General features: G+C 32.3%; 1 pseudogene; it reads left to right on the top strand.

Moving 5' to 3' along the window:
- Nucleotides 1-5,181: 5,181 nt before the first annotated feature.
- Nucleotides 5,182-9,593, top strand: LOC121216020 (leucine-rich repeat extensin-like protein 4; annotated as a pseudogene).
- The last annotated feature ends 504 nt before the right edge of the window (nt 9,594-10,097 follow it).

The raw sequence follows: 10,097 nt of genomic DNA, 5'->3' as shown, positions 1-10,097 counted from the left end.
TATCATGGCCACATCATATCTTATTAACTCAACTCATTATGTCCTATTTTGATTGGATTTACTCAATGTTTGATCACTTAAAACTTACCTCGGAAGTGGTCGACGATTAGGTGTCCACGGCTATTCGTTTACATTCTCTTTTTCCCCTATCCGACTTTGATCCTCTTTGCTCTTAAGCTAAAGCCGCAGAGCACTTTCGAACACCATCACTCAGCTTGGATTGAAGCATCGGATACAAAAACTTTAACCTTCATGTACAATTAATTTCGGCATTCAATCCCCTTAAATTTCAGCTTGTAAAACAATTAATAGCAGTTTTAGACATCATAGTCTTCACCCATTTAGACAACATTCTTTAACATCTAAATAGCTCATTTATATATCATTTGTTCATTAACAACACAATATTCAAACAGCATCAATACCACAATCAGATAGCATAAGCAGGGCAGCAATGAATAATACCAACAAGGTAAAATTCGGACAATGATTTAACATTTTCAACAATTGTCAAACACAAGAGAATAAAAGTTCAAGGAAAGCTCACTAAGGTTCCCAACACCGATTCTACCTATTCAATTTGCTCTTTCCCTTTTCTACTACAACCTTCTCCTACCTTGTTAGCTAAATACAATCAACCCCAAAGTTACAAAAATGGATTATAACAACACAAGCATTCACTAAATTCTTTTAACACAAGTGAGAAACTCTTCATCTACTAGACATGCAACATTTGCAACTAGAAAAGAAAATCTTCTCTACTCCCACATATTCGTCAAGCTCAAATCAAGAATGCAACCAGAATTTGTCAACGAAAAGCTATGGGCAAGGGAGAGTTTAGAAGAGTTACCCTTCTACTTGAAAATTTTAACTTCTAAGCAACAAATTTCATGGTTTTCCACTACATGCAGCTGCCCTCTCCTTTCTAGCTTCATTCCTTTCTTCCTCTTTTCATTTTGGCCAAGAAGAATCGATTTCTTCTTTTCTTTCCTTCTCAAGTCACGGCAATGGGGGGGGGGGGAACATGGATGAGACAACTTTGTTCTCATCACCCCTCCCTTTTCATTTCTTTATTACTGACCCTTTATTATATTCTTTCTCCCATAACACACTAACACAACATGTTTCCAACATGTTTCACCCCATAACATTTTGTCCACTCTCATGCTCATGGCCGGCCACTACTAATTAGGGGGGAAATTGACATGCAAGTCCACCCTTTTTATTTCATGCACTAATAGATCCTTATGTTTTGACCTATCACATTTCAAAAGTGTCACACATAAGTCCTATTGACTAAATTCACATGCAATTTACTAAATCAAAGCTTAAAACTTTCACACATTCGTATTCACATATAATAGTCATAAAATATGACGGCTAATTATTTTTATGACTCGATTTTGTGGTCCCGAAACCACTTTTCGACTAGGGTCAAATTAGGGGTGTCACATAACTTACTAAGCTGAAATAGCTTATGGTGTGAATATTTGTTTCTGTTTTATAGATTTTGTAAAAATCAAGTTACAAGCTCGGGGATCGTTTATGAAGCTCATCACACTATCCACTACTTTGGGTACTTTTATAAGTTGAATTAGAAATTATGGCATGTATAAGCTAAAGTATGTTTTGGAAATGTTATTTTGGGGGTTGTATATAAAGCCATGTGAAAATGGCTAAGCAATTATCCTTAAAAAAATTAACTGTGTTAAGCTTGATCTTTGCCCACTCTGCCTTATAATTATGTGACATGTTTGCATGAACTTGTGTTAGGTATTGTGTGTGCTGAGATATGGATATTGCCATGTTCCTATTCGGTTTATGCACATGGAATTGAATGTTCACTAAGTTTGATTGATGATAAATAGTGTATATATATTTTATGGACAATTGATGTGTTTAAAAGTTATATACTTTATGTTAAGTAAGGTCTCTACTACGGGTAAGACACATATATTTTATGGGTACCTTATTTTATTAGTTTGGTTTTGATATTTTGTATGGGATTATATATATATGAGAATGTCATCTAGATAAATTAATATGTTTGCATGCATATTATGTGTATTTATGAAGTAGCCGTATGGGGTAAATCAACCTTAGTATTAGGTAGTTAGAAATTTAAGTTAGTTGGATATTATAAATGGATATACGTGACTGAGTATTTGATCATGACATACAGATGGATCCTTATATGTTTTGTTATATATATTTATAGATGTTTGTATTATGATTGGGTTGCAAACATGTATAATTATATTGATTCGTTGATTTTTTTTTTGTAAAGCTACGAACTTATGCAATTTAGTTTGTGATAGCCAAATAGCTATAGAATGGAACGAATTTTCTTTGTATATTCCTAAATGTTTGACTTTAGTTTGTGTAATTATACAATACGTGCAAAGTTGATAAAAATTTAAGAATAAAATCTGCATCAATGATTTAATATGGATGCATAAAATGATCGAATATAATTTAAGTAATTTAGTGGTTTAAGTGCAATTTATCTTGTCTCATTTATTTTAGGTGTTCAAAATGTTTTGAACTTTGATACGGATAATTGTGTGTAAAGTTTATATTATCGTATGAAATGTTCCCGATATATTAATGAAGTCGGTATAGACATTTATATTAATAAATATTCGTATAAGTAATTTGTATGATTGGTAATGTCTCGTAACCCTCATCCAGTGACAGATACGGGTTAGGGGTGTTACACTCGCTTTGAATCAGAAAATTTTTCACAAAAATTACCAGTGGGGTAAATTTACAAGTTCTCTAAATTTATGGGTCAAGTTGTAAATCAAAAAAAATATCTTAGAAATTTTTTGGTATAATCTCTTCAAAGAATTTTCTCTCTAAAACTTTCTCTTGAATTTAAGTGTGTAAATAATGACCCAAGACTCTTTTCGTATAGGAGAGTTTAGAGAGTTCAACTATGATTAAATTTCATCACTTTAATATTAAATTTAATCTAATATTTATCAAGATAAAATTAGATTAAATTTAATATTAAATCTTATTAAAATAATATAATGTTTATCTACGAGATAAACATTAAATTAAATTTAATATTAAAATAATAACTTTAATATTAAATTAATAAAATACTATTAATCTAAGTATTAAATTAAATTTAATATAAAACTATTAAAATGATATTCTTTTTTAAAAAATTAATATAAAATCAAATTCTTCGGTAGAGTCCCAGTAAGAGTGTACATCTTCCATTGCTTAATCACTAATGACCAACTACCGCTAGCCACCGGGACACCACCGTCGCAGCTGCTGGCACTGCCATGTCCGGTAATGCAGGTGCAACACCCTTATGGCACCCTGAGCCAATTCAACTGCTATTGGTTCTGTCCGGGTCAATGACGAACTGAGCGGTCTAGTCTAGCCACCGGTTGGACCGTCGGCCCGATTTCATATACTTGGCCTAATTCAACTAGTTTTTGGGTCTTGGTCTCGATTTTAGGCTCCCAAGCCCAATTTAAGATCTCATGTCCAATTTTTAAGTTGAATTACACATGGGGCCAATTGTTTGACTTGAAAATTAACTTCCAAAAATAACATATTAATTTTAATTGATTTGATTAATTTAAGTTTACTTGATCAAAATTAATTTTTCCAAAAATCACTTAGATTTTATAAATTAATTTCTCAAGAAAATTCTTTAATCAAATTCTCTAATTGAACAATTCTTACAACCACCTAATTATTTTCACATCGAATAAATCAACTCAATTAAATTATTCCCAAAGTCATAAAATTTTCTTCTGATTCAAATGCAGTCTGATCGAGCTTTTGTTGAGCTAGCGGAGGGACTAATCAGACAGATGCAATTAGGCTCTAGTGATTGTAATTATGTCTAGAAACATCATTTCAGTAATTCACAATTATTTAATCATGGAGTTAATCCACAAGAAGTACCATGATTGAAAACTCCTTATTCTATACTCTTTACGAAAGCAATGCATCCAACTGCTTTATCCAATGACCTCGTCATTGTGTGTTACCCTTATATGATATCCTTGATTCCTTTGAGTTAATCCATTCACTTAATACAATACTATTTTATCTCATTGTCACCATTGTATCTGTTTAATGATTAATATGATCACTATCAACAAATGACTATGATAAATTACTCGTTCGAGAACAAGCAACCCGTGGCTATGTTCCATATTTATCAATCCACACAATGCCAATGAGAAGATATCATTAACTCTTTAATTGAGCTATGAATTCCAGTATTGCTAGTAAAGCTATGCCATACACAAGTCATGTACCCAACATACCGACTTTCGGCTTGATCATCTTTGAAGCATAAGCCTCCACTTATATCAAAGCATATAAGTTACATACACATGGTCAGTGACTAGCTTAGGATTTGGGTAAATCATACCATGAACATCACAAGTGAGTTAATTCACAAATGGATTTAGAATTAATTTATCTTGGGTCTAGTCCAATGTACCATTCTACCAATGAATACATTTATGTCAATACTTGTGGAGTCAACTGCTTTGATAGCCAAGAGTAGCCATCTCCCCAATTAGAATTGTAGATGACATAATAATCTTTCCCAGTATTTGAATCAAATGCTTACTTTGATTCTTTTGCGGGATTGTAGACTTATTTAGATTATCCACTAAAGTAAGTCATCTTTCTCACAATGTGAACTTTCTTTATAATGCCACTTATCTTCAGTTTGAACTTTAGACAATCAATGAGCTAATATTTGCTTGTCACAATTTTGTTATGCATGCAAAATATAAAATACATGAATACAAAATACATAATAGTGAAATATGAAATTAAATTTATTTATTCTTCTTTTAAATAAATAGAAAATAGTTACATATTTACTACAATATAGACACATTTCTCAACAGTCTACTCTATGTCTGATGAATTGAGAATTATGGTAGAAGAAATTGTTAGTGATAAAATTGTACTTAGTCCCCTAGGACAGTCTGTGTATGTAAACAAAATTTATAGGAGATGTCCCTAAGAAATTCAGGGAGAGATGTTTCTAGCAGACTTGATAGAGCTATCTTTTGGAGAATTTGATCTTATTTGGGCATGGATTGGTTGAAAGAGCACTAAGTAAATTTAATCTGTGATACGAAACGGGTTATTTTGAGAACTCTGAATGGAAAGAAGATAATTATGATTATGGAGTGTCGGGATTACTTTTCCAATGTGATCTTTGCTTTAGTGGCCAAAAGGTTGGTTTGTAAGGGATGCGAGGCTTATTTGGCATACATCTGTGTAGTGAGGGAGTTTCCCGATGTCGTCCTAGAGGAGTTTCCTAGTTACCTCTAGAGCGCAAGGTTGATTTTGGGATCGAGTTACTGCCTGGGATAGTCTGGTGTCCATTGCTCCTCACCACATAGCACTTAATGAGCTTAAGGAGCTAAAGGTGCAATTACAAGAGTTATTGGATCATGGATTCATAAGGTCGAGTATGTCACATTAGGTTTAGGTTTTAACAATAGTTATTAGATCGGTGTTTACTATGCTCTAACACTTGATAACAAGAGAATCAGAACCGTCATTGGTATTGATTTAAACCATGGAGATATCGTCAGATACTTGTTGGAGGAGCTTGGGTTACTCATCGATATGGAATTATTTCATATCAATTCAAAACCATTTTGTTGTACGATTTCACATAAGTTTATAATGTTGAAGTTGATGTTCGAGTTGGATCTTAGCAACAATCAATTTGCCAATAGGTTCCCTGAAGTGATTTTTAAGCTTCCTCTACTTAAATTTTTGGATTTGAGGTTTAATGAATTTGAAGGAACTGTACCTAAAGAGCTTTTTGATAAAGATTTGGATGTTATTTTTATTAATTATAATCAGTTTAGATTTAATCTACCGGATAAATTTGGTAACTCACCAATTTTTGTTATTATTTTGGCTAATAACATTATTATTTTAATGAACAATAGATTTTGATCTTGTTTCTCAGGGCAAATTGGGGGGCTGAAAATTGTTACTGTATTTGATGTTAACTTTAATCAGTTATTGGTACTTTGCCAGAGCAAATTGGGAGAATGGTGAGTATTGAACAGCTTAATATGGCACATAATATGTTGTCTGGGAAGTTTCCAGCGAGTATTTGTCTATTGTCGAAGTCGGAGAATTTTACGTTTTCATATAGTTTCTTCATCGAAGAATCACCAGTTTGTTTGGGGTTACATGATTTTGATGATAAGAGGAATTGTTTGTCAGCGAGGCCTTTACCACCTCCGCCATCTATGACATCATTTTGCCTAATGACAACCTTTTTGTAGATGATATCATCTACAACATCATGCTTATGTGGCATGCCACATAAGCTACTTCGTAGACCTCTTGTTTGACTAACGGCCAACTAACATTTATCATTAAAATTGCGTTGATTTCTAAAAAATAGTAACATTGAGGGTTTCAATAAAAAAGGTTAAGGGATCAAACCCAAAAACCCATAAATGTTGATGGTATTTTTGATAATCATGTCAAAATAAATATCTACTACCTAGGATAGACAACCTATTTGATCAATTTAGAGTTGCAACCATGTTTTCCAAACTAGATCTAAGGTCAAGATTTATCAACTTAAGGTGAAGGTGGCGAATGTGTCCAAAATTGCATTTAGAACTTTTTATGGCCACTATGAATTCCTTGTAATGCCATTCGATTTAACCAAAGCTCCTATCGCCTTTATGAATATGATAAACTGAGTGTTTCAACCCTTCTTTGATTAGATCATTGCTTTTTTTTTTATTGATGATATCTTAGTTGATTCCAAAACTGAACCCCAACATGATGAGCACTTTAGGAAGGTCCATTAAATCCTCCATGAAAAGAAACTATATGCTAAGTTAAGTAAATGTGAATTCTAGCTTAACCAAGTTATGTTTTTGGGTTTGGTGGTATTGGAAACATGAAAATATACACACTTTTTCATGCCCTTTTTAACTCAAATTCATGCAGTTTCGGTAAAATTCTAGTCGAAAAATATATAATTATTATGAAATAATTAAATTTCACTCAAATTATTAACATGTTGAATTTTAATTAATTTTATATTAAATTTTGATTATTTTAGATAGATTTGCACAAAGGGCAAAAAATGGCTCGGTGGACACTATTAGAAGCGCAAAACGGAGAAAGAATTATGAAGCATCAAGGAAAATTAATTTTTTAGCCTAAGACGGTCCAAATTATGAATATTAATTCATAATATAATTAATTTTAATTTTAATTCAATTTAATTTGGGTTAAATAAATTATTATTAGTTAATTAAAAAGGCCCAATTGAGCTAAACTGAGAAAATCGATCTAACCGAGCACTGGGCTACCCAAAACCGTCCCACATGCTGACTCAATCAGCTTTTTTAGCTGATTACTTGGCTTGCAAAATATCCATTGAAGACTCCTTCAATTTGCATTCAAACCCCTCCACTATTTATGCCTTTCTAGATCTGTCCATACCTTAAAATAACAAGTTTGAAACCTTCAAACTTGACACATGTGTGGCCGGCCATGGGGACCTCTATGGCTGCTAATTTTTTTATTTTGAGCAGCCTACACAACCTATAAATGCCCCCCTTAGCTGCTCATTTCAAACACATCTCAAAAACTCTCATCCTTTCACTTCTCTCTCACTTTCTCTCTTCAATCCCCTTTTGTTGTTCTTCATTTTCTTCCCCATTCCTTTGTCAATTTCTCCTCTTGTAAAAGAGTCCTTAAATTACCATTTTAAGAAGCATTCAAGTGTTCATGGAAGCCTTGGTTCAACAAGAACAAGCGGAGAAGGAGGAGCGGAGCAAACTAGTCAAGCCTCAGAGAAACACCAGGTTTGATTATTGTTCCTTTTAATTTTATTGTTGTTGTATGAACATGTCTATGAATAATTGTGATGTTGATATGTTTAATTTAATTAATATTGCTAAAATTCAATTCATGTTAGATTGCATTTTGTCCACTTAATTTATTAAAATTGTGTTTGTGTTGTTATAGGCCTTGGTAAGATGTTTGATTAAGTAAAACCATGACTAAGTTATTCTTGCATTCTAATTGTAACGTAACTAATGAATTAATTATTTAAACGGATTGAAATTGTAATTAATTAACACAATACTTAATCAGTGCATGTTTAATCATCTAAGGTAGCTGAGGGTTAAATTAGCAACGGTATCTAACGATACATTAGCCTTGCATAACTTGCAAGATTATTGTGATTAAACTGTTTCAAGGTAGGAATACATTGTTACCTCACATAATCTCTTATGTGCTAATGAGATTGAATTAATTGTTTGAATTGGCATAGAGATATGTACAAGAGATTATTTTAATTTCATAAGTATGTATGTGCATTAACACATTTGCTTATTAAAATTTGTTTAATCTGTTGAATTGACATAAAGATATAGTCAAGAGATAAATGGATTTTTTTAGGTGAGTATGTGCATAAGTTAGCAAATTACCAAGTTGCCGTGAATTTATTCGTAGCAACATGAACATGAATTTAGTAATTCTAAGTTAAGAAATGTAATTAATCTAGCATAATTATGTCATATTGATTAAAGTCATCTTTTGGAATCGTGCATTGGAACTTTTATTTTATTTTTATTTATTTTACTTAAAATCTTAGTTTATAATCACCTTCTCAAATCAAAATATTTTTCTTCACCAAAGTGTTTTTAATTGCTTTAATAAATAATTCTTTTCATAGTCCTTGTGGGTATGATAACTCGATATTTACTTGTCACTTTATTACTTGTTGCGATTATGTACAGTTGCACATTTCTGTGGTTCCAAGTATCCACAAAAGGTATCCAAGTAGATCCAAAGAAGATAGAAGGTTTGTCAAAGGGTTTTCCTTAATAATCGCGCCCAAACTAAATTGTTGAGAAAAGAGGCTCCTTTTAAATGGATAGGTGAGCAATAGTCTAGCTTCGAAAAGCTTAAGGCTATGTTAACCCAAGATCTTGTGTTAATTCAGCTCGAATCAAGAAAATATTATGTGGTGTACGCATCTTATACTGGCATTAGATGTGCGTTAATGCAAGGCGATTGTCGCATGTGAAATGATATGCGGATTGTGAAAGTATACACGTTGAATCAAGTAATAAAGTGATAAGTGGGATCATCTCCAAGGGGTTAGAATTGTATAATTTGGTTAAGTTATTAGAGTGAGGTATGATTAATGTTATGACAAAAATAATAGTAAGAATGCAGTGGTAATTTGAAGGAATATTGATGTGTGCAATATGTGTAACTGATAAATAATGAAAAATGTTATAACAAGACAAGAGTAAGAATGCAATGACAAATTCAAGAATAATTACGTGAATAATATGCAAATGAACAAATAAAAAACTAAAAATGCATATGGAAAAGATATTATGGCAAAGGATAGAGGGTTTATGATGTTGATTTGGAAGGTTGGGATTACTAAGAATCTACCCTTACTGACAGTAATGCTTTGGCAAAACCATACTCAATCTACTGCTAAAAAAAGTTCTAAAATGCATTCTTATTTCGAGAACAAGACCTCAAGTTACCTTGCCTTAAGCAATATATGTCTATAGGCTTTTAGCAAGGTACCCTGCACTGCTTTTATTCCTTTCCATATGAATGTTGCTTTATGTCTAGAGGCTACTACACGTATTCCGTTGAACACTCACTCATATCATTCAATTTCAATCTCACTAACCTAACCTTATCAGATTTAGATTAATTTAGTGAACATGTTGTACATCCATCTATGTCTAAAGTTTGCAAACATACAATTTTGTAAAAAATCCATTGAATGAAATAGTGTATTAAAGCAAATCTACGCTTCAGTAATTAAAGAAAATAAGAGTTTCATCAAGTAATTCCAACCCTATAAGATCTAGCTCATGAGTTGGCAATTAAAATTCAAATCAAAGTATCATTCAACATCATTCAACACCATTTTCATTAAATCAATTCATGAAGAGTAATCAAGAAATAACGAAAGAACTTTGGGAAGATAGCTTCTACTTATCCATCCCATACTTTAGCGATGCAGTGTCCTGTTATGGCTAAGAGGGACTGCCTTCGTCTGCCTC

This window comes from Gossypium hirsutum, chromosome A01 (assembly GCF_007990345.1).
Source record: "Gossypium hirsutum isolate 1008001.06 chromosome A01, Gossypium_hirsutum_v2.1, whole genome shotgun sequence".
NCBI classification, from domain to species: domain Eukaryota; kingdom Viridiplantae; phylum Streptophyta; class Magnoliopsida; order Malvales; family Malvaceae; genus Gossypium; species Gossypium hirsutum.
The sequence above is the reverse complement of the archived record's forward strand: the minus strand, read 5'-3'. Positions and strand labels throughout refer to the sequence as shown.